At 36.4% G+C, this 26,717-nt stretch overlaps 1 protein-coding gene and 2 long non-coding RNA genes across 4 annotated transcripts in view; 1 reads left to right on the top strand and 2 right to left on the bottom strand.

Moving 5' to 3' along the window:
• igsf3 (immunoglobulin superfamily, member 3) overlaps positions 1 to 26,717 on the bottom strand; it is a 173,855-nt gene that overhangs the window by 76,175 nt on the left and 70,963 nt on the right. The window lies entirely within an intron of this gene.
• LOC135730988 (uncharacterized) lies at positions 3,218 to 6,419 on the bottom strand. 2 transcript variants are annotated; one of them, XR_010526156.1, is made up of 5 exons: positions 6,299 to 6,419; positions 5,633 to 5,753; positions 5,514 to 5,549; positions 4,227 to 4,289; positions 3,218 to 3,788 (listed from the first exon to the last, which is right to left on the bottom strand). It is a non-coding gene; the product is annotated as an uncharacterized lncRNA (long non-coding RNA). The 2 variants fall into 2 exon arrangements; XR_010526157.1 differs by having other exon boundaries at positions 5,653 to 5,753.
• On the top strand, positions 10,122 to 11,943 carry LOC135730987 (uncharacterized). The gene is made up of 3 exons (XR_010526155.2): positions 10,122 to 10,171; positions 10,389 to 10,458; positions 11,496 to 11,943. It is a non-coding gene; the product is annotated as an uncharacterized lncRNA (long non-coding RNA).

Raw genomic sequence — 26,717 nt, 5'->3', positions numbered from 1 at the left:
TTTAAAAAAGTGACAGCACTAAAAGTTCTGCAGAGAAATAATGTTAATTTACTGATTTTTCCCTAGATTCTTTTGCACAAACACATTGAATAAATTGTCAAGACATGCTCAAGATAGTAAATTAAAAAGATTTATTCAGGATTTTTAGTGTGTAAAAAAACAGTGAATATACAGTGTATCATCTCAAACATCGGCAAATGTATAAAATGTAATGAATGATTCAGTAAAAGAATTACAAATCTTACATGAAATAGATGAAACATTTTACTGTTAAAATCATATTTCTAAAATCATACATCAAATTCTCCTTAAATGAAAGCTTTATGGCTAATGTTAAATATTCTAAACATACTGAAGTAGTACAAAACAGACACATTAACAAGATAACACTTTCACTGTTTCACACAACTACAGATTCTATCACAGATGTAAATTTGCATTATTAACCAATTCTTTATAAACAGCCCCCATAAGTAAAGGACGAAATAATTTATCTATTCTATATAATATAAAAAAATGTTGGGTTTCTGTCAACCAAGTGTTGGATCAAAAAGGGACCGTTGGGTTGGAAACTTGGAATTTAACCTATGCCTGGCGGGTTCAAACCAAAATGCTAGGTTGTTTTGTCCAATTTTTGACCCAATGCTGGGTTGAACATTAGCCAGGATATTTTGTGACTGCAGGGTTACTATTGTGTAATGATGATGTATATAATTTGTGATAAATTAGTAAAGCAAATTGGCAGATTCTTTTTCTTTAGGCAACAGAAAACGTACATAAATAAGATGTTTATTTACTTGTTAACCGACTTAAATGGCCTTAAAACAATTTGAAGCTATTTGAAATTAGAGGCAACAAGTGTATTTTAAACACAATGATCAAAGATGCAACATACTTGTAGCATCAGGTGAAGTTTTTGTTTTAAATTGGGTTTGTTTGTTTGTTTGTTCTATAATGTAAATATCATAATTACAATTGTTCTATAATTTCAAAATTTAAAGAAAAAAACGAGTGGTCTGACTTCAGGTTTGTGAAATTACAGTAAGTTAAAGAAATAGTTCACCCAAAAAGGAAAGTTCTGTCATCATTTACTCTCTCTCTCTCTCATGATCACCGTGGTGGTAATAGAATGTGTGTGTGGGGGGGGGGGGGGTGCGTTATATTGATGCATGATAAACATTGATGCATATTGTCTTATATATATATAATGCATACATATACAGCAGGGAAATTAAGTATTTGACACATCAGCATTTTTATCAGTAAGGGGATTTCTAAGTGGGCTATTGACACAAAATTTCTACCAGATGTAGCCATCAAACCAAATATTGAATTCATACAAAGGAACATTTAAGTATACAAGTTGATTCATAATAAATAAAGTGAAATGACACGGGGAATAAGTATTGAACACAACTGATGGCCTATAAATGCTTCTCATTACCCAGGAGGCACACAGGAAAGACTTCATGATGGGTAAAAGCAAAGAACTCTCTCAAGATCTTCGTAATCTTATAGTTGAAAAGCATTTTGATGGGAATGGTTATAGGCGCATTTCCAGAATGCTGAATGTTCCTGTGAGCAGTCAGCACTGTGGGGGCCATTATCCGGAAATGGTTAGAGCATCACTTCACCATAAACCGGCTACGATCAGGTCCTCCACGTAAGATCCCTGTCCGAGGAGTGCAAAGAATAATCAGGAGAGTTCTCCAAGAGACACTCGGGCAGAACTTCAGGAAGACCTTGCATCAAGGTCTAAACTATACACAAGGCCAAGGAAACAATAAAGTGGTCAGTCAATCACCTGACCCAAATCCCATAGAAAATCTATGGAGAGAACTGAAGATCAAAGTTCATAAAAGAGGCCCAATGAACCTTCAAGATTTAAAGACCATTTGTATGGAAGAATGAGCCAGAATCACTCCTGAGCAATGCAGATGACTAGTCTCTCCATACAAGAACTAGAAGCTGTAATCACCAACAAAGGCTTTTCTACAAAGTATTAAATAATGTGTGTTCAATACTTATTCCTTGTGTCATTTCACTTTATTTATTATGACTCAACGTTTATACTTAAATGTTCTGATTTCTTTGTATGAATTCAATATTTGGCTTGATGGCAACATCTGGCTACATCACTTAGAAATCCCCTTACTGATAAAAATACTGATGTGTCAAATACTTATTTTCCCCGCTGTATTTTAAAAAATAAAAATTTAAACGAGGATCAGATATACATTTCTTAACAAACGTGCTTGTTCACAGGCGCCAGTTTCTTTTTCCACCGGTGGGTGCTCGTCATAACGTCAAGCAATGCTTAGGTTACTTAGCAATGACAGATACTCTGGAGCACCTACATGCTTTGGAAAAAAGGAAGTTTTGCTGTGCAAGATTGTAATACATTTTTTTGTGACGTGCACACCATCGTGGGTTGCACTTCACCACCACGGTTGTGTGTGGTTATGACAACCGTCACAGCCCTAATCATGAGCCCCATTCACTTCCATAGTAGGAAAAAAGAATATTATGGAAGTGAATGGGGCTTATGAACTGTTTGGTTAAAAACATTCCTCAAAATAACTTCCTTTTGTGTTCATCAGAACAAAGAAATGTATACAGGTTTGTAACAAAATGAGAGTGAGTAAATTATGACAGAATTTCAGTTTTTTCCTATATTGGTTCTACACGGAAATCTCCCGGAAGTTAAGTTTGGGCCATAAAAGCGTTTATGTATGTTACTGTCGCTGAAACCGTCTATAACAGGGTTCCTCACATCCTACACTGGAGAACCGCTGCCCTGCAGAGTTTAGCATCAACCCTGATCAAACCCACCTACCTCAGGTATGTTTGATTAAAGAGGAAACACAGTTTTTCAATATTTTACTATGTTCTTATCTCAACTTAGATTAATTAATACATACTTATCTTTTTTCAATGCATGCACTTCTAATCTTTGTACAGCGTGTCGTGAATGTGTTAGCATTTAGCCTAGCCCCATTCATTGCTTAGGATCCAAACAGGGATTAATTTAAAAGCCACCAAACACTTCCATGTTTTTTTCCTATTTAAAGACTGTTACATGAGTAGTTACACGAGTAAGTATGGTGGCACAAAATTAAACTTTTGTTTTGTTCCTAAGGAATAAATTGGGCTTGGGTAAATGCTAACACATTCACGATGCGCTGTACAAAGATTAATAGTGCACACATTGAAAAAAAGGGTTTGTATTAATTTGTCTAAGTTGAGGTGATAACATAAAAAATATTGAAAAAGTGTGGTGTTTTCCTTTTAAGGTTGGAGCTAACTCTGCAGGGCACCGGCTCTCCAGGGTAAGATGGGAGGAACCATGGTCTATACGGAGATAAGACGAAAAGAAAATGCCATTTATATTTTTTTCAAGGCAGCTCCCTTCAGATGGGGCATTCCTATAACAAACGTTGTGTCTACAATAAAGATTGGCCTGAAATTAAACAAAAAAAATCTGTACAGATCCGGCAAGTGAATCTGTGCATATAAAATGTTTTCATTTGTGAAACAGGTGGAGAAAGCAACAAATTGTGCCATTTTAGCTTGTATTTTCAATATCAGTATTATATCAGTTTTACATTTTTACCTGGGGCTATCTTTTAATTCAGAAACATACAGTAACTATACAAGTATATTAATATCTAGCATAAGTATACAAATATAATAAAATAAACATTACAAATACCAAAATGTCAGAGATTCTGTACCAGATGAAGAAAAATTCTCCAAGCTGCCAAAAATCACCTTGATCCTTGGTGCATCTAGGGGAAAAAAAAGAACACAATATGATTCACTGAAAAGTATTGTAACTTTCCTTTAAACAAAATTATTTTTTATTAACATTTTTAACCAAATTTGACACTGAAACATTCTGGCAGTGTGAACTAGTGATGCCCGCATTGAAAAATATAGGGATGTATTAATTAGTCTAAGTTGAGGTAAGAACATAGTAAAATATTGACAAACTGTGGTGTTTTCCTTTAATATAGAGATAGGATAATGATAAACATTTTTATAACATTATATAGACCCACAAATGAGTATTTTTTTGTAAAATAAAATGTGCTTCCCTAACAAAAGAAAGTCAGATACATTTGGATGGCACGAGGGAGAGAAAAAAACTAGATAATTTTTATTTCTGTATGCACCATGCCTTAAAATTGATAAAGCTGGTTTTATATTTGCCAGTTAATACTTACTAGTGTTGGATTTGTCTTTCTGTTGGTGCCTATTCTTACTGTAAACAATGCTTCAATGCTGATCTAAAAGAAAAAAGAAAGAATGAATGCGTTTCATCTTTAGCAGTTATCACTGTTGGAAAATGGAATTTAAAAACATGTTTAAGCCAAAATTTATCACGTTTTCAAGACGAGCACATGCTGTATAATACATTTCTGAGAAGTTACTATTATTATTATTAAAAATGGTAGAACATACAAAATATATTTTTATCTACCATCATCAAATGTCCCATGTTCCCCACATGTATGTGGTATAAGGAACACATGAATAAAAGGGTCAGCTTACACTTTAGCTTCTTCATCAAATTTTTTTTTCTGATCAAATGCTCTTTTTTTATCACCCTGCCCCCTTGGAACATGTAGCATTATTTTATGTGGACGTCATTTTAACTGAAACAGGAAATCACAACCGAACTGTCGAGAAGACCTTCTCTATTTTTTAAATGATCAATAGTGTTTATGGCACAGTCCAGCAAAGTCGCATTTCACAGCTTGTGAGCGCCACAGTTGTGTTAAAATAAAATCACAATTAAGATATAGTGTTATTACAGAATAAAAACAATGATAACAGTGATATGTAATTTTTGTTGGTGTGTATGCAGCAGTGTTTCTTTTCTCTTTTAGTCATTACTGCTGTTTATAATGTTAAGGCCGTCTAACTGATCGTGATGTTTGATCTCCTCCAAACTGTTTTTGGCAGAGATTCCTACATATGATCCACTCTGTGCTGTCACGCTGGACCGGAGCACCCTGTATGTTTGTGCATTGTAGTGGCAGACTTCATCCACCCCAATGGAAAGCATATTTACACTGTCTGAATCATTCCTATTCCCTACTTTGTGCTAAGAACTAGTAAATGTATGTCTTATCTCGGGTGCATGTGATATCATGTTCTGTGCAATTTAGGGGGCAGGACGCTTCAGCATATAAAGAGCATTTGACTGAACAGGACATTTGATGAGAAGATGAAGTTTAGGATTGTGTCATAACAATTCTAGAGTGACATTGCTCATGAAGTCACAATTGTGAAGAAGCACGTAAATGCTGTTAAAAACGCTAGGCAGACACCAATTGTGAGCGCTTGCCAACGTTTCTTCAGCTAAGCGCTTTTGTTGCTATTTTGTTCCGTTTATCAGTCGTACAGGGTCTTAGTTGGTTGGTTGTTGTAGTATTTGTCAATCATTTCCAAAAATATGGCAACTAATATGCAAACACAGTCTTTATATATTAGGATAAAATTAATACCTTTTGAAAATGACGTGGTAGGAGACTTCTCTGGAGCTTGAGGGGGAAACGCACACAAAAACAATATTAGTAATTTTATTTAATGGGATGTGGACTTTCAAAATTGAAACGTTACTCACCAGCTCCATATACAACACACCTCTGTATCATTTTGGACTTAAGTCCCAGCGATCCACAGTAGATCCAAGACAAAACAGGATTGTATAATCTTCTACAGAGCAGGTTCAAGTTCCTCTCGGTCTAACAAGTGTAAGTTACATGACAGTGATCAATTTACACATTACAAATATACATTACTATTTATGCTACAATATAAACGCATCAGTATCACTGATAATCATAATACGGAAAGTACGTCAGGATTTTACTGTCGCAGATTGATTTTACAGTTTACTAAAAAACTTCGACGAAACTTCTCCTTTTATATTATCAACATCAGCTACAGAGCGTGTCAAATGCTTCATATAACGGCATCATAACTACCTTGGAAGAACATGTGTAACTGCGAAACATTTAGCTTGTTAACCAACGGCTTTATTAGCGTAGTTACAAGAAAACAAAACACGACACGACGCCTTAACGTTACTATAAACATCTCATCAATTCAGACATCACGTTATATGAGCTTGACCTAATAACGTTAACTAACTAACAACACACATTAACATTAGCGGTTCTTACAGTGATATTTGCAAATGTCGTTCACGGGCTAATCGCGTTTAGCATCTTACTTGAACACTTTCTTTATGCGTCAATATAAAACTGGTAAAGTAAAAGGTATTTACCTGCTGCAGTTTTCCATATGTCCGGTACCCGATGGTTAAAGTCTTTGTCCATGTTATGTTTTCTAACTTAAATTCAACCGAATTAAAAAAATACCGGATAGAGGTAAACAATTATAGTAAATGTCCGTAGTGGACCAACCGATGTACTGCAGCAGTTCTGCAGAGTGAACTCCTCCTCCAGCAGCATCAGCAAATACTACCGGCTGCAGGAGTTTGAAATGTTGAAAAGTGCGCGCTGAATTGTCATAGGGCAGAGATTTGGATGACGGTCAAAACAACCAATTAGCGCTAATAACAACAAGGCGAGACACCCAATAGCGTAATCATAGTGCAACCATCGCAATAGTTATATATTTTTTTTTTTAATTTTTTTTATAGTTATTATTAAAGTATTGACTACAAAAAAACGTGCGTGCGTGTGTATATAGACCATTTCAAAAGATGTAAACAACACTGGTCCAAAAGCACTTCCTGTTTCCGTTTTTAACACTAGATAAACGTTGGGATAAAATAAACCAACAGAACATATAAACCTGAATTAACTGAAGTTAAACAAACATCTTAAAGATAATAATATATGTGAAATAAAAAATAACTGTCACAAACTGTAACAGGAAGTGTTTCTGGACCAGTGTTGTTTACATCATTTGAACTGGTCTATATTGTTAAGAAGGCAATGCACCCATGGTATATTTTAAAAGTCCTAAATTTCTTTTTTGTATGCAAGAGGTGGGAGATGTTGAAGTTACAAATGACATGTCTAAGTACACATATGGCCAATACATACACACTCTGCTTACATCAGTAACTGAAAGAATTGCTAACGGACAAATCACTGCTGTCTACTGTCCATAAATGAAAGTTGAACAAAAATGAATGTGCCCGTGACAATAGCCTGAGTGACCTCACATTGGTGCACTCACAGTCCACTGACCTCTCTTCCGAGGTGCATAAATTCAAAATATGTATTCGGAGTGTCATGTGTGTTGCTTGTCATTTCAAAATATGTGTACATTGCATCATGTGAACCATGTGCATCACGTGTCTTGCCAAAATACATGCCTGCTGCACATGCATCGAAAGTTTTTATGATAAAAGAGACGCTCATGTTCACAAAATACTCACAAGACACTAACTTAACAGTAAACTCTGATTACACATGAGATTAAGTGAGTATCTGACAAACGCGAGTGTCTTTTATTATAAACCCCTTAATTCGAAGCATCTGCAGCAGGCTTGTATTTTGACATCCCGCGTGATGCACACAAGTTTACATGACGCGCCAAACACATATTTTGAAATGACGAGCCACACACATGACGGCTGCATACATGTGACAAACTTTGCATCGTGCGCCCTCAAATAAAAGAAGTCACTGGCCACAACTACTATGTTATGTTCACAATGTGAGATCATGACACACTCACTGTGAGCAGGCACAATTTACAAAGTACAATCAAGATGTTGCTCGGAGAGCTAATATGCTAGCATTTGCTATTTGAAAAACAGGTCACTGAGATGTCAACATTTATTTGCAAATCATACAGTGAACCCATAACAAGTCATGAACACACACATGCACAGAGCAAGTATCACTGCATCACCCAAACACTGCAATCACTTCCTTCCAGCTGTGGAAATCAAACCAACATCCTCTGGGTTACAGAGGCGCTTTTCCATTGCATAGTACCCCACGGTTTAGTTTAGTTTGGGTCGGGTCAGCTCACCTCACTTTGGCGTGGTTAGCTTTTCCATCGAGTTTAGTATCACTTCGTAGTGGGAGGGATTATAGGCGTGTCGTTATATTTACGCTGCCTACTGCTGTGACATCATACACGTGAGAGCGTTGTTGTACATTCCCATACATTCATTTATTTCTCAGTCTGCCACAAAAACAAAAAACAAGTCTGATTCTCTAACCACTAGGCCACAATGCTTAAACACATATCTGTCAATCCCGGTCACTTTTACTTAAAATCTGTGCTTTCTAGAATCTTTATTTGTAGGCTTCTTGATGCCATAACCTTGTTGTTGACATTTTATATGGTATATACACACCATGCACAGGGCTGTATAAAATGCTGTGTAGAAAGTGTCCTAAATTTTGAGCCTATCATCATTCCTATATTTCTTAAAATTATAGGTAAGAAGGGTGACGTTCTACTCTTGGGCCTACGTTTTCCAGACATATGTGTTGTCCTGCTATGACAAAGTATGTGCTGTGACCTTACATTATTATGACCATGGAATGAGAGCACAGTTGTACCATGAACTCACATCGTGACAAATGTGAGGTCACTCATACTATTGTTACAATGTAAACTAACTTTGTGGCCTACTGGTTAGCGAGTCAGACTTGTTTGTAACCCAGAGATTATTTGTTCAATTCAATCCCACAGCTAGCAAGTTATTGAAGTGTTGGGGTGCTGCAGTGATAGTTGCCCTGTGTGTGGGGTGTGCATATGTGTGTGTGTGTGGTTTTTGTGTGTTCATGACTTGCAGTGGATGGGTTAAATGCAGAGAAATTCATGTCTTTTTTACTTTTTATTTAATTTTGCCCGATATCAGTTGCAATTAAATAGTGACATGTTTCCAATAGCAAAAGCTAGCATATTAGCTCTCTGAGCACCCTGCTGAAAAAAAAACAGCATCAAACCAACATGGACCGGTTTTGGTGCCGGTTTAGCTGGTGGTCACCAAAACACAACATATGCTGGTCATGCTGGTATGGCCAGCATGGAATGCTGGTGCTAATGCTGGTTTGGTGCTGGTTTAGCTGGTGCTAATGCTGGTTTAGCTGGTGTTCACCAGCAAACCAGCACCAAAACACAACATATGCTGGTCTTGCTGGTATGCTGTTTTTTAGCATGACAACATCTGGTACTTGCATATGGTGGGCTTTATGGGGTAGTACAGTGAGTGTGAAGTGATCTCATATTGTGACCTTCATATGAGCACACATTGAGCAGCGTGCTTACACATTAAGATCACTATGACCCACACAGTGTGTATCTTGTGAGCTCATGGTGACTTTCCTTACGAAAATTAACCATGGTTTTACTACAGTTAAAACCAAAAAAGCATGGTTACTGTAGTAAAACCACGGTAACCACAAAATAACCATGGTTTTAACAACCATGTTTTTCTAAAACCACAGTTAAACCATGGTTAGTGTAGCCGTTTAGTGTAGTAAAACCATGGTTTTGCTGATAGTAATCAATACACCAAAAAACTATGGTTACTACACTTTTACCACAATAAAACCATGGCTAATTTTCTTAAGGGTTCACTGAGAGATCACATTGTTGCCTAGTGAATGAAGCCCCAAGTCAAAGACCCGAGGTGACATTGAAGGGTTAACCTGAAGTAGTAAAACCAAAAGAAAGTCAGCATCTCTTTAGTGTTCTCACTAATATAAGTTAGTTGAAATTACTAGTTTGTCTTCCACCCAGTGCAGTTTTACATGAACCCCCAAACCCCACCCAGAAAAACATAGCACAACTTATTAAAGTTTATTTAATTTATTTTAATGTTTGATTCTTCTGTGAAATACAGTGGTATTAAGTGCAAGAATCTACGCGGTATTGTTTTTTATTTTTTTGCGCCACTGGGTCAATACAACGTAGGACGCATGTGTCTGCAGGAAGAGCCGCGGTGGCGGTATGCACCAGTAGGTGTAACCCGCCATAAAATTGAAAGAAGAAGAAGAAGAAGGAGGAAGAGCAGCTTGAGATCCAATACCCACAGTAGATGGCGGTAATGCTCTTTTAAGAATGCGAGCCGCCAATAAGCTCAAAGAAGAAGAAGAAGAAGAGCAGCTTGTGCGCATGTGCATGCATCCAGAGGTTACCACGCGAGACTGAGTAAATACAGGTAAGAACAGATAAAGATACTCTAATAATAAAACCAATTTATTGACGTTATATTAAAAATATAAGGTTGGCTCGCTAAATATTAACCACATTTTAGCCATGTGCATCACGTATTAGTTTATATTTAGCGTATTAGCCTAACTGTTAGTTTGTTTACGAAATACTTGTTTGCTGCATTTCAGCTTGCATATAAGTTACACGTGTTTTTTGACCGACAGGTGGATATTAATCAGTTCGATGACTCAAATACTTCTTGCCATCAACGGACAACTCGAAACGAAACGAAACGTATGTAATGAATTTCTCACTTGTGCAAACTTGGTCTGTGTGTGTGAGTGCTACAGTGGCATATATTATGGCAAATTTTACATGCCACTCATGTGAAATATGAAAGTAATATGAAACATTCAGTCACTCAAAACCCTAGGTCAGTTTAATCCTGGGTTATCTTGCATGACACTTCACAATTTACCTGGGGTTACCAATTAATCATGCAGATTTATAAATTAATGTTTTTTATACCACTCGCCTGTTGAATATTTTATTCTGATTGGCTGAGAAATGTTTGATTGGTTATTTTTCTGTAAACCGCACACCTAACCTGTCAAATATCTTAAAGAAAAACGACATAGATTTTCAATATTTTATTATTTTCTTACCTCAACTTAGAATAATTAATATTTTACATAACTATCTTTTTTCAATGTGTGCAACTAATCTTTGCACAGTCCGTTGTGAATGTGTTGGCATTTAATCCAGCCCGTTCATTCTTTAGGATTTGAATGGACCGGATAAATGGTATGATCACTCCATCATGCATAAAAACACAATCAACAGGGATATAATTTGGGACTTGCTGATGAACTGATTAATTCCATCATAGTTAGTTTTATGTGTTATCCTTAACTGAACACAATATGTGTTGTTTTAACACAACCATTTTTAGAGTGTACATGCATGCATCAATTTATAAGTGTAGAAGTGTGTGCATGGCTGCCATTTAAATGAACTATTGAAAAACCAATGAAATCGTTAACTCCACTGGTCTTAATTATAAAGGGCACATATTATTAGAATACTTTTCTTAGGTGTTAGAACAACAATGTGTCCTCAGTGTGTAAACAACCAGCCTAAAATGGTAAAAATACTTACACTCCTTTTTATGTAATTTAAATAATTCAAAACCCCTGTTGAGAAATACGTGAAAGGTGGTCACGGTACTTGTACATTCAGGACGTGATACACTTTACTGGACATTTTAGAGAATAGATGATAATTCTACCACATTTTAATCAATCTCACAATTTTTTTTCCTTTCCTTACAGATACTACAGTACGTGATCTGGAGCTTGACTTCACCTGTTTTGTGGTGATTAACAAATTGTGCGGTGCCCAAAGATAGGAATACCAGTAAATTTTGACCTCGTGGGGACATTTGTGAGGTCCCCATGAGGAACCAAGCTTATAAATCAAACGGAATGATGTTTCTTGAAAATCTAAGGTCGCAGAAAGTTTTCTGTGATGGTTGGGATTAGGGTTTGGGGAAGGGAATAGAATATACAGTTTGTACAGTATAAAATGCATTACGTCTATGGAATGTCCCCACAAAAGATGGAAACCAGAATGTGTGTGCGTGCCATGGAACAAATATTTATTTTTATAGCTTTTTGTGTGTTCTGTTTTTGACTTTCCCCCTGATATCAAGACACCAAAATAATCTTTTAATACGCATTTTCATGTGTTTGTAAAGAAAATAAAGTGTACTTCACTGTTTTTTGTGTTATTCTTTATTCTGACATTTACACTTTTGTAGTCAGCCCACACAGATTTAGTTTATTTTGATTTATATAGCACTTTTAACAGTTTTTATTGTTGTAAAGCAGCTATACATACAATTAAAAATAATGGTGATAGAAATTGATAAAATAAAATAGACATTATATGGTAGGAAAATACTTAATTATATATATTAGTATTATTGCAAATTATTCTCAATGTACATACGGTAAATGAAAACTTAAGTTTCAAGTGTGTTGCTAATATTGTAAGGGATTTAAAACTTTTGGTTCTTTACAAAATACTTGCCTGGACTTTTCACTGTACTCCTGACTTTTGTCAGATTTATTGACAGGTCTTTCTGTTACATTACTGAATTAGGTATGTGTCCAGTGGCACAACAAGACTCAAAATCTGATCCTGGAAAACAAGCTTTAAAAGTCCAAGCATTGTTTGATGTAAAAACTTATGTATCTGGAATTACAGTTTAATTGTAAAAATACAAATTAATATAAAACTAAGAACATTTTCCTTAAAATTACAAATAAAAATGTTAAATTGTTAGTATGGTCATGTACTTTAAATATAACAAACCACACATTTAATTACAGATTTTTATTGTAAATTTACATGAATTTGCATGTAATTTAAGAAAACAGAAATATACTGTATAAATAATATAGTATTTTCCCGTTTAAAAACGTAGATTTTTTGTATTTTGTCTTTAATTACAAAATACTTAAAATAACAGTCGAGCTGTTAATTGACAGATAATGTTTGTAATTTTACAGTGTTTTAATGATAATTTTCAATAATGGTAAACCACTGTAAAAAATGTAAAGTAATTGTTCGTAAAAAAAAATTTTTTTTTTACAGTGTGTGGTGCTCCTGTATTAATGGCTTTTAACGATGAGACACATGAATTGAATTTAACCTGTTGACTGCGGTTCGTCAGGAAGTCAAAAATCCACAGAACTAATCTTGGGTTAACCTCCAGGTGTACCAATTTTTTTACCATCAGGTGGGGTTGGATTGTATTAAAGGCACTGCTGAAGTCTATGAACACGATTTTAACAAGACTCTCTGCCTGTTCAAGGTGCTCATATATGTTGTTTGTCAAAGTCAGCAGTGCATCTTCAACCCCTCTCTCTGCACGATATGCAAATTGGTTTGGATCTAGGGATGGAGTAACCTCCCCCAAAATCTGTTTCAGGATTATTTTTTCAAAACATTTCATTACTGTAGATAAATGGAGGTGTACTGTGACTGCTTCTACAATCCTGATAGTTTCCCTAAAACCTATCAACACCCATCACACTGTTGCTTTGGGCCAGTACAGTAATGTCAAACTAATGTGATTAAATCAATTTACAAAACATATTTATATTACTCGCTGGGAAACCCAACTCGGAGTAAAATGCAATGCTATCTGATTATCTGTACACAGTGACAGATATAAACTGTGAACCACCTAAAGACTCAGCAACAGGCAGACACTGAAAAACATGGCTGCCAGAGGATGGAAAGTTGCAGTCCACACGGTAATAATCACAGACAGAGCTACACTTTTCTGACAGAATCCTCAAAATACAAATATCCGAAAGAAGTTTATGACACAATTAAGCCGATGCAGAACACACTGATAATGTACCAAACAATACAACACTTCCTGTCCTATTAGGAGGACTCAAGAACTGCTGGGTGACAGCAGCATAATACAGCTAAGTGTCTGTCTGCAACTAAATGAGGAACACAGTCTTTATTATTAATCTTTTCCTTACAAAATATATACCGTAGGAGGAGTTTAGATGCAAAAGTGCATCTAGCATGATTTCTTTAACTCTTTCCCCACCACTGACGAGTTAACTCGTCAATTAAGAGAAAATGCTTTCCTGCCAATGACGAGCACTTCCAGCAATCCATATTTCCGCTATTATCCACCAGTTGGCACGCTTACCCAACCCTTTGGGTCAAACAGTAAGAACTCCATGTAGGTTTTGACCATCGCTCTGAATCTGATCTCGATCAAAAGTCCTTCACAAAAATGCAATTATCTCAACTTTTTGCTTCAAAATTAGGTATTTTTTAAGAAACCTACCCATATTTGAGAGGTGATTAAAGAGAAGAAATTAAGATAGGATAATACTTTGCTCCTGTAACATGGCTGCAGGAGGCACAATGATATTATGCAGTGCCTGAAAATAGTCCCCTGTTATTAAAAATAAGTAACCAAGGGGACTATTTTCGGCTGCTGCGTAATATCATTGCGGCTCTCGCAGCCATGTTACAGCAGCAAAGTCCTTGATTATTACGCCAGCATGAGAGTATAGTTCCTAGCCATATCTGCCTAGAAAATCTAAACTTTTAATTTTCCATCGGTCTTAGTACACGATGTAACTACAGAAGAGTCAAGTTTAAACAGGAAAAATATCGAAACTCTTTGGTTATTTTTTAGCACGATGCTAATGGTCTAATCAGATTTAATGAATTATGCTAAGCTATGCTAAAAGTGCTAGCGCCAGACCTGGAGATCAGCTGAATGGATTCCAAAATGGTTAAAATCAAGTGTTTAACTCTAGATGAGCTGGAATATGAGCATATTCTTTTTTAAAGTGGAGTGTCTCTTTAAAGATTTTTTTAGTAGCAGATGAGGATAAACACATTTTTTCGACTTAATTTGCCATGAGGGGTTTCATATGTAATCCTGCTACCAATGTAAATGTTCTTGTCACACCAATAAAGCATACTAAAATTGAAACTGAGAAGTATTGGAGAGAAAACGAGTGTGAGAGAGATAATGTGGTACCTGATTTGTTTCAACAACAAACAACAGCTTCAGGTTGTTTGCCAGATACTGATCAAAGAAGCACACCATCATTACAGAACACACACACACACACACACACACACCGATAAGATTGTGATCGAGATCAAACAGCAGCACATGATCTTGAAATGAAAGCTATGGAGAATCTGCCTTAAGAAAGAAAAGAGTCACATGAATCAGACTCAAGAGCTCTCAATTCATAACCGGCCCAATCCACTGGAGTCATTAGCCACTATCCACTGATCTACATGCATTCGCACAGGGCTTTCCGGAAGCCTGCTTCAAGTACAGAGCACTGGGAGTGTTTGGAAGTGCTTCCATGCTGTCATTAAACCCACCCTGCCCAGGGGAAGACATCAGTATGCCAGACTCAAATGAGATCTGCTCTCAACCAGCCCTCGTTTTCTTCTCTTCTTCTCAAAAATGCATACACGATCTTAAAAGAGCTAAACATTCAGTTCGGTGCTCCAGAGACAGGAGAGCTGAAATTTCAGTCTTAAACTCAGACATTAAGGGAGTGCTCTGTTGGGCTCCTGTGAAGATCATTTTGACAGCCCACCCTCTATGGCGAAGGACAATAAGATTGATATATACCAGCCTGAGTGCCGTGGTAAAATACGCACAAACACTAAGCGCTTATTCACAGGTTCAAACACTCAATCATGAACCATTTTAAATATATCTAATGATTCTCCACAGAGCTATGAAAAGTGCAGAATAACTCGCTTTACATTTTTAGACTCTAGCCAAGCTTGACTCCCTCTCCGCCTCGCAGAGATATAAATATACTCCACTCTATTTAGACAGTAAAGAGGGTAAATGTCATTTATATTGGCTTAGTACAGAAATAAAGCTCTATATTCATTGTAAGAGACTTTCAGGTTAACTGCCCCCTCTCCATTTGCACTGTTAAAGTCTCACTGCCGTGTTTTTTAAAAGTCAATTCAAATATGCAGAGAGTGGCTGTATACCACAGATCAATACGGCCAATTCTTAACACAATATATACTGATGATTACATACGCGCTTGAAATATTGAAATATGCGAATGGTAAAAAAAAGCTGTTACTGCGGTACACTTCAAAAAATACACCTTTGCAGAGTTCATATTAGTACCTCAGAGGTGCATATTGGTACCAAACAGTGCATACCTTGAAGGTACATTTAAGAACTTCAAAGAGTAACTAAACCCCTGGTGAGAGCGTGACTCCACCCACTGGCAATATTTGAAAAATGCAAGAAAAGTGGGCAGATCCCAACGAAGATAGTAACTTTACTCGTTACTTCAGTAATGCACGTTACTGGTAATGCGTTACACTCTTACTAATTAACTTGTCAATGCAATTTAACCATCGGCATTCATGAAACCTACACACAATAAAACTACCACTTTTATTCAAGCTTTGTTATTGACTCATGGTGTCAACCAAAGAGATAAATATTGTCTAATGCTTTAGCCTAGCTTGGCCAGTATATTGTTCTTATTGATTTGATCCATCCAGTGCACCCCTCCAAACAAATGCTGTGTTTGCTTAGAGACAGACATTCAGCCTCAGAGAAAGACAAAATAAAAGCAGTCAGTAACAGAGGAAAAAAAAACATGAGCGATATGAGAGACAAGAAGACATCAGAGTGAGAACCAAGGGTTGAATTTATAATACACTCGCAGGTGTTTGTGCCCCAAGAGCTCTGACACAATTCCAACACAGGGAGACATATAACAAAAGAAGTGTCAAAACTTTGAGCTCTGCATTTGCCGGGGCAGTGCTTTTAAGTTAGGTTTGTTTACAGCTGTTGTGTTTGTTGAGGCTGACTCCATCTTTGATCCCGGCAAGAACTGACACAGTAACCCATCAGCACACTGTGCTTGTGTACACTGATGCTGATGAGAGACGGGACAAGAGAGCAAATGAGGCAGACGTTACAATAAGGGTCTGCAAAGAACCAAATACCAAGAAAGAAGACTTTGGAGGAATGTTAAAATATGCCTCAGCAAAAGCACTTTGTAAATGCAATGGAAAAACTACAAGTTTCTCTGCTGTTTTTGGAGTACGTGCAAACTCTTTGGGGGTTTCTTACCACTCCAAATCTAATTAGGGACCATCAGAGTCATTGTAAAGTCTGCTACGATAATTAGCTCCTATAATTGCATTCTCAAATATTGAATATAGTAATATGAAAAAGGAATACCGCCAGTTTGTCCTCCAGGAACTCACCGTCTTCTCAGCTCTCTGATTCGCTCTCGTTTTCTCTCTTTGATAAAGGTCAAACAATGTGAACTCAATGAGGGTGCAGTAATTGGGTTTTGTTGAGAGGAAACTGGGTAAACAAGCCACCTCAGTGACTGGTTTTCGTATCTGGCCCCTAGAAACAGGCTTTTTATGTGTGCTGTCAGGGGCCAATTACACATGGATACAAGACAAGAGGCAATCACAGATACACAAGCAAACGTGACGTCTTTGATGTTTGTGCGCGATGGATCAAGGGCCATTTGACATAAATGTAACTGAGGTTGATTAAAATGAAAATTTAAATGCCGATTTCAAAACACATTCAAAACATTACATGTTGCTGGTTAAGCAAATCTGCATAACGCTTGTGTAATGTCAACACTTTCTCATAGCAATTTCATAATTTTTTTATGAGGGCTATTTTGTATTAATTTATACGATCACGTTAGTAGGGGTGCGCGGGGCAAAAACTAATGTGGGGTTAGTTGTAACACAGACTGTTTACATTATTGCACAAGGTTGAGCGTTTTATTTTTCCTGTATTTTTTTCATGCTGCCAAAAGACAATCTCCCGCAAATTATTGGAAAAGTATAATGGTTTTCCAGAGAGTTATTGATGAACGAGTGTTTTGGTGGCATGTAATTAAATTTTTTCATCATATGTTTTTTTTTCAGTTTCTAAGCTGGGTGTGTAAGATACCAAATCCAATGCTATGTCATATTAATCAGTGTCTTGTTGACTAAAACATAGCATCGTTTTGAAATATGTCTGCAGCTCTTAGCAACTTTTTTGGTGGGCTTGAAAATATTTTGACCCATCGGGGTTAATTGTAACGCTGTGTTACAACTAACCCCTCAGCACTTACGATATGAAAACCGCTAACGTTAACGTAATTCTTGCCGTTGTTTTAAATAGGCTACACACGAATGATTGCTGGCCGCCAACAAAATGAATGTGCCTGTCTTATCAAAAATTGTGTGTCAAATTGATTTTTGTTCATATCTTTAATATTGATTGAATAAAGGCATGTCAAAGATTGAAATCATAATGAAATGAATGGCTAAATCAGACTTTGATGCACATTATCTCAGAATTTGATTTTTGAAACTGTAGTATGGTTATTACAGACTGGGTCATAATTGTGCTGCTTTTTCTCACATATTTAGACATGTGTATCCATTTATAATTGAACTATTGTTAGAAAGGGGGGCTGGATGAATGAATACAGTGTGGATAGCGGTCTATTATAGACAGATAAACAATATCCACTTCAAGTATATAGACAAAAAAGTATTGAAATATTTTCCTGCAAACTTAATTTTTTAGCAAGTGTTACAACTAACCCCCTGCCTGTTACAATTAACCCCACCAATGGGGTAAGTTGTAACGTTTGCACTTCTGTCACGTTTGGTGTAATTGTCCAGAATGGTAAGTACTAGAAACAAACTTCAAATGTTTATTTGTATCAGAGATGTGTGTGTTGCTTGTGTAAAAGTATTATTAATCAATCTTGAATATTTTTTGAATGATTGAGCCAAAACCAAAGCATTAGGTTGTGCCCCGCTCTCCCCTAATGATTTGCTGTTGCCTCTGTGACATTAGGTTTAGGGATGTTTTTATTTTATTTTATCACAATCATATGCTTTTGAACAATTAGCCAACTCATAAACAACGTATGATTTCTCATGAGATCAGGCTGGTAATGTTAAAAGAAAAAACATCCGAATCAAAACACAGATGGGCCAGATTTACTAAACAGGGCAATAAAGAGCCAATGGGAGTGAAATTGTTTTAAAGGTGCCTGTTAAAGAACACAGGCACAAAAACCAAATTTATACAATGAACAACGCAACCTACCAAGAGCAGAGCAAATAAATGTTAAAAAAAACATTTTGTTAATGTCAGATTAGAGCGATCTTGACAACATGTGAACACGTAGTTGACTATAGAAGATGTTGTCACACAAAGTGGCTATTACATTTTTGAGATAAAGCCTCTAGTGTTGGGAGTTATGAACAGTGTGATAACTTAACCATGTGACAACTTATCCCATTCTCTCCTATTGTTTTAATGGCAAACGAGGCATTTGAACAAACTGAAGAATACTATTGTTAATATGCATAAAAACAAATAAATTAACCTCTAGTAATTGATTAATTGGTTGGATGACTAGTAGATCTTTACAGAAGCATCCTATTAATGAACAGGAATAAACTACAATAAATAAATTATAGGGTTAAATGAAATTGTTATAGATATTTAATTATGTAAACACTGTTATCATTATTAGTAGTAGTAGTGTCAACCATCAAGCCTGAGATCTCTGACAAAAATCATTCAATTCTCACATAAACAACATGAAATAAAGGCTATAGACACATAAAGGATGATGAGTCAGAGCTGGTGAGTGGATACAGGAGGCCAAGCGAAAATGATGATAGAAGAGAATAGAAAGAATAGATAATGCATGTTGTATGTGGTGGGGGGTGGAGGTCAGTGGACTAATGTAAAAGGAAGTGCAGATCAGAAAGGAAATACAATGACCGCAGCATTCAATGGGTCACAATCACGAACCGCCCAGATGCATGTGGCTAAATTCACTTTACTGTACTCCACCATACCACAGCAAACACATACTTCTTCCATTAGTAAACTTTTCAAAAACAAATGGATGTGCATGCACTTTATCCGACCTAGCTTACAGTTTCAGGAATTTTAATAAAAAAGAAAAGCCTTTTCTCTTAATATAGTGGACTGGTAAAAGAAAATGCATGAGAATTAATTCTTCCATTGATCCAACTTTGGATCTGGAATGTCTGTTGCTTCACATTTTCTGTATATCTAACCTGGTTCTTTTCATTTTATGTTAAAAAATGCAATAATTTGTGGTCACAAAAAGAATTGCTGATTTAAAAAATACATTACTGAAAGTCTTTCCGCACGTAAGCAGATAGGAGCTGTACTTGGATGCTTGTTAAACAGCTGCCCAAGGTTATTATCAAGATGACCACGGAGTGAACCGAGTTAAACTGCCTTAAAGGGACCTAGAATAAGCTATTAAGTAGAAAGGAGAATGAGATTAGGACAAAAGCAGGCAATGGTACATTTGTGTCTGACATGAACACCACATCTGCAGTAAACTTCTAGCAGCTTGCAGTCTTTAGATCTTCAGGGACTGCGGATCAGGGGGGCGCTACTGTGTGCTCAGCAAAAAACTGTATACAGCTCTTCAGTCTTGCTCAAATCAAATACTGAACACTGAAATTAAATGATGAACCACCCTTTGTATTGCCTGACTGATGATGCGTTTCCTGTCACATTTCAGGACATAACCACAAGTCTTGATAAAAAGCTGGCAAACTCACACTGTCGTTCAATCTATCAAGATTACGCTACATAATATGAAAGTATCTATAACTTTGATCTTGTCACTCAATTTCTTGCCGAGAGCTCTGTCTGCATCTGTTTATTCGTGTAAAACTTTTAGACAGAACTGCTGCTGCATTTAATGTGTTCATTTTCTCTTTTCATCAAAAGGGACTCTGGGAATAGTCTCACAGGCAGGTAAAACCTGTCGAAAAGTTGTAAATAAATGTGTGTACCTTTAGTCAGGAGTTTATATAAACTGAAGGCTCCACATGAAGTGCCTCTCAGTGGACTGGTACCAGATGTTCTCCCTTTCTCTAGGATTTTTGTTAGTTTCTACACTGATGTTTTTTACATTTTCTTTTATGAATCTAATGTTACTGTGATTGTTCTTGTGAGGCCTCTAATGGCGCTTTTTCATGCATAGTAGTTTTTTGCATAGTACCCCACGGGTTGGATCGGGTCAGCTTACTTTTGGAAGCTTATTCACTGGGTACAGTACGTAGTACCAGATAATTTTTTATAGTACCACCTTAGTTAAGGCTCCAAGCGTCATTGATAAATGCAAGATTAGCTTTACCTTTGTGCGAGTGCTGGTTCCAGAAAATCTGTTCCCAAAAAGTTTTCAAACTCCCTTTAAATGGTGAAAAACACCCACAGACTGAGAACCAGGAACACCACACCAGTGTTTTCCAGACTTATAGTTTGTGGCGGCACATCCATGACACGCACATCAACACGAATGCAAGGCATTTTTGCAACTTATATGAGGCTTCGCTTAGGGGAGCGCGTCAAGTAACGGCACGGGTGTTTGTGCAGAAACTGTCATGTGAAAGAGAGGTAGTGATAAACGCAATGTGCAACTAGTTTAAATTGCCAGTTAAAATCACAAACAAAAGAGGTTTTAGACACACTGGCTTTACCAACATAGGCCACTAGGTGTCATTGGTTTGCTGCATACCTTTGTTACAAATTAATAAATTACTGTCACTGCATTACTATTACTCAAAAAGCGATTTTGGAATATGAAAACTATATTCTCAAAGCTTTCCAATGATACACAGGTTGTCAAGATTTTTGGAGATTTATAATATGATAGTGTTATAACAAATGGGCCCACCTGAGGGCTTATCACATTTAAAAAAAAATTATTTCACTATCTCATCCTTTAGTGACTCAAAAAAGTGATGAAATATAGAAACATACTCTTAGAGCTTTCGAAAGATATACAAGTCGTCAAGTTTTTTGTTGTTGTTTTAGAATATGCTGTTATCGCTTTAAGAGTTAGGTAAATAATTTGGGCCCACCCGTGGGACCGTGACATTGGTTTAATAATTTGTAAATAACATACCATATATGGCCTTAATTATACACATTTATATTGAATTTATTTGTATTAAACTGCACCTGTCAAGATGACTCGCAGTACCCGGATGAGTCTTTGTTATCAGTTTCATGCAGATGTTATCCGCAAATAACACATCTCAGAATGTCGCCACTGGCCAATCTGAATCAAGCATTCCAGAGCGCCCTGTAATAAGACTTATTGAAAATATTTAAAGTTGTGCCGTGTAATTCAGCAGCCTAGATAAAGAAGCATGAAGAAGAGGAATAGAGATAATGGAAGACAGAATGCTCTGATGTTGTTTGGAGAAGTGAGTCGGCTTAGCTCTTGGCCTGGATTGTTGGGATGAGAGCGGCGCTCACAGCGGGGGAGCAATACATAATATAACACTCAGCAGCTGGACTCATGAGTAGGCCTGCCCAGAAACGATCTGCACCCGCAGAATTCTGTAAAAACTTACATTTGAGTTTCCATCATTTTAAATTCTAAATAGTATGATTTTTCAAAGCTGCACTGCATGATATAAATGTAAACTGAAAACAAATTACCCGTTACAAACAGTTTTCCCAACAGTCATGTCATTGGTTGTCAATCTACTGAAACAAACTGAGAAATGCTATGAGAGCTCTACAGAACCAGTGTTTGCTAAATCAACCTAGAAATGTTATATGAATATGTTTCATATCATACTATGTAAGAAATATACTAGTCAACATTTGAAGTGGATCAAAAAAGTTAATCGAACTTGTCCTAAGACAAGAATGTGTATTAGTTTTAAAGGTACAGTAGAAGATTTTCTTATTTCTGGGTGGATCATCAAGACTATTGGTCATCCCAGTTGTCAATCATTCTGGTGATATGTTGACTTAAAGCTGTCTTACATGCTCGTCCCTAGGTTCGCTTTCTGCACATGCGCACTTTCAAGTGTATATGTGTGGTGGTCTACGGTTTCGGCCATTCATTGAAGCTCGCTTTCTCATTGTGTTTATTCAAAATGTCAGAGGGTCGCAAGAGAAAAAGTGTCTACGAATTGTATGACAAAAAGAGACAGGCCTCTGAAGAAAGATTCAAGACCAGAATATTTCACACGCTGGCGTGCGCTAAAAGCACAGGTTGGGCTTCCCACTCAAAGTTTCTACTCGACAGGTAAAGTTTGGCATGCTATTTGGAGAAATCCATTTAAAATCACTGCTGGTAAAAGTTGATGTAAGCTATAATTAGTGATGCTAGCCCTGGCACAAGTCACGAACCGTGCAGACACGGTAAACATGCCGACAGCAACTTGTAAACAGAATAAAGAGAAGAACTAGGCTCGTGCATGCTCTCTCTCTCTCGTGCACATGTTTAATAAGCATTCCCTCTCTGGAGCAGGAAGAGTGTTGCGCATGTGCATTTTTTTAAAGTGGAGGGGCGGTTCTTTTCAAAAATTCGGGAAAATATCCTATACCTTTAAGAAAACTTTTATGAAATGTTTTGATCCACTTCAAATGTTAACTAGTGTAGTTAACACTGAAAAAATACATCTAGCATCTTTACATTTTTACAAGAAGTAATATAAGTCTCAGGTGTGCCAAGAATGTTTCTGTTAAGTTTTGAGCTCAAAATACCCCACAGATCGTTTGTTATAGCATGTCCAAAATGTCCCTATTTGGATGGGATAAAAAAAACTGTTTCCAATAGGCATGGGCTTTTTTTAGTATAATAACATTTGAATATTTGAGCTCATAAAAATAAACATACATAAACAAGATTTGTGTAAAGTTAAACAGTCAGTCAGTGGCCGTGGGTGGGGCTTTATCAGTGTGATGTCACATTAACAACAGAATGAAAACAGCATGTCAAATGAGACTGCTTATGGTTTAATAAGTATTAAAAAATAGGGATTTTTTTAAATTGTAGGGTTGATGTGTTCACATCCTGCCATGAACACTTATGTCCACCTTGTAAAATTGAATTGAATTAATATGTGCATTAAATGCCAATTTAACCATTTTTAAATTAAAACTGGAGAATTTCCTAGAATTTCCTAGATTTTCTGGAAAAAGTAAAATATGGGTCTACTTTTGAATTTAGATAATGACTCTTTTCAGTCAGTACTTCTGTGTCTAAGGGTGTATAGCTTTTGAATCCTTTTCAATATAATATCTGTTACTGTAGTTTATATTTCCACAGTGCAGATATTTCTAATAGCCTCTACTAATCACACTAGACCTCTTTTTAACAAATTGGTCACAGCTGAGGCCTGAGGTAATTTAGTCCTTCTGAAACTGAAAGGATAAAGCCCATCTAGATTGAAAATGGAATATTTGACACAGGTTCCACAGCACATTAATGTGGCAGTATCTTAATTGCACTGGCGCTTGGCACTGCAAAGGGGATCGATACTTGCGTAGTTAAGGGGCGGCAGGCATCGCCGGCTTCATCTATAATTCAAACGAGCCTTCATAATGAGAGACTATTAGCCATCCTTGTAAAGCAAGCATCCCCATGCCAGCTGAGCTGTCAGAGCAGCTGTCAATCCTCATTCCCATCTACAGGCTTATCGGCCCATCTTTTTTAAATATTTCCCTTTTAACATGAAGTACTACAAGAAAATCTTTTAAACGAAGCATGCAGTCATTAGAGAGCAAAATGAAAGAAAAAAACTTTGATCGTAAAAACAATGCCACGTCTTCAGATTATGTATGTAGGTGTGAATGTTTCTATGCAAAAAACCAACAACTCTCTAAATCACACATTGCCGTTCACACTTCATTAAATCTACCATAAGAAGGTTACTGTGGCCTGTAGCGTTTACACTTTAGCTTTTTTTTTCACACACACATACATACACATACATTCAAAGCCCAAGAAACACTTATTCTAAAAATACACTGTGTCCAGTGAATCGCCTCTAATCTCAACAGCATGGGGTCTGCTCAGCTTTCACAGAAAAAAAAACAGAGAAGAAAAATAGCAAAAACATCTTTGGTAATGCCTCTTTGTAACAAGGAAATGTGCACTCAAAAAAATTGTTTGTTCAATCAACATAATTGAATTAAGGAAAACTTTTCCACGAAATTAGATTAGGCTTGTACAACAAGAATACAATAAGTTAATTTAAACAAATAATCTTTTGTTGCACCAACTTAATAAATATATTTATATTGGTCATAAAAATATCTTGTTCAATAAACTAAATTCAGTTAAGGAAAACTTTTCCACGTAATTATTTCTGGTCTGTTCAACAAAAACAAAACAAGTTCATTCAAGCAAAAAAGTCTAGTTAAACCAATTGTCAGTTTCTATATAATACTAATTAGCATAAGCACACGTTAGCATGCTAATGACACATTGGATGAACATGTGAAAAGAGACTGATCTTCAAACAGTCATTAACACAGTTAGTGCTTTTTAAAATAAGTACGTATGTCACATCCACAACTTAACCACAAGCACCACTCTTCTGTACGATGGTAACCAAACAATACGTAAAAATATAACACAAAATCTTCTAAATCAATAAGATAAACCAACATTAAACACTATAAAGTCTTTCTCTTTACCTAAAAATGCATAAAATAACACTTAATTTAAAAAAATACTCTCCAAAGGCAGTTGCATGCAAAGCATGCTGGGAAATACAGATTCACGGCCCAGTAAGTAATAGCAACAAAAATCATTAATGTGGTCCCAATATAAAATTATTGAGTTCATGTAATTTTTTTAAATTTAAGCAGATTGAACATTATAAAAATAGGTTGAGACAAAAAAATAAAAAATTGTGTTGTATTAACTTGTTTCATTTAAGTAAATTAAACAAGGTGCAAAAATATTTTTTTTGAGTGTGTGCACGTATGGATAAAAAATTTGCTGTTCGCCCACACCAGAAAACTATTAATAAATATTTCAATTACCAACATAGACTATTACTTAAGTTACTAATTATTTCTAAATATGTAGGTGGTGTTTGTACAAAGGTCTTTACCACATTTCTAAGGCTTTCTGAGTTGTCTTCAGTGCATTATTTGATAGCAAAAGTAAATATTAAACAAAGTCTATAACATTTTTGTCGCTACGTATAGGCTCAGTTTCTTTTTTAATGTAATTTTTTATTTTTTTTATTTTAATGTAAAGAATATTTTAGCCTACTTGATGATATTATTTTTGCCTTTCATTCCTACCCACCACTCTATAAATATAGACTTATAAACTACAATAATAAATCTTTAGCTCATATACTGCAAACGTGATGGATGGGGAACTAGGAAAAAAACCTTCTCAGCCTGACAAACAGAGACATGGCACAGGTTAAAAGGCTTTTCACCGCCAAGAGACTCATAATGACAGGGAGCGAGACAGGAGTGTGCCCTGCTGTCTTTAGAAACTCAAACTGTGAGATGCTTAGAGTACTAGACACTGTGAGGTTGGGATATGGAGACAGCCCTTCAAGTAGCCACTGCCTCCACCTGTAACCCCCATCAGACATACAACTCCCACTGCGCAATATGCCAGAGCGTATTTTGCAGTCTCAGCTGTCCATTCACTGGAGTCTGACAGCCTGAGAATTCAGCGAGCGTGATGGGGCGGCGCTCAAGGTCAGAGGGTAAGAGCCTGAGAATGTTTTGGTGTGAGGTGACGAAAGGGAAAGGGCAGTGGGGGGTTAAGGAAAGGTTGATTGTAGTTTCAGTTTGGGGGTAAAACTTGCCATTGGATGCATAACAAATTACACAAATTAAATATGCTGGGTTGTCTTTAATTCATGCTTGGTAGGTTGGGAAACAACAACCAAACATTGTTTTTTTTAACCCATCAGTCAAGCTTAAAACTACTTCATTTCTTCTTTCTGTGCTCATCAAAGTGAAATTGCAATATTGGCAGAAAATCTCTCTCTCTCTCTCTTGTTCTCCTGTTACCCTTTCCCTTTGCATCTGTCAGATTCATCTCTCTTTTTGTCATTATATTAGTACTGAAGCTAAATTTCCTTCCAAACGTTACTCTTTCCTTTACTTTGTCCCGGCT

The sequence above is a fragment of the Paramisgurnus dabryanus genome, chromosome 15 (genome assembly GCF_030506205.2).
Source record: "Paramisgurnus dabryanus chromosome 15, PD_genome_1.1, whole genome shotgun sequence".
NCBI lineage: Eukaryota > Metazoa > Chordata > Actinopteri > Cypriniformes > Cobitidae > Paramisgurnus > Paramisgurnus dabryanus.
This window is presented reverse-complemented; position numbering and strand designations above follow the sequence as displayed.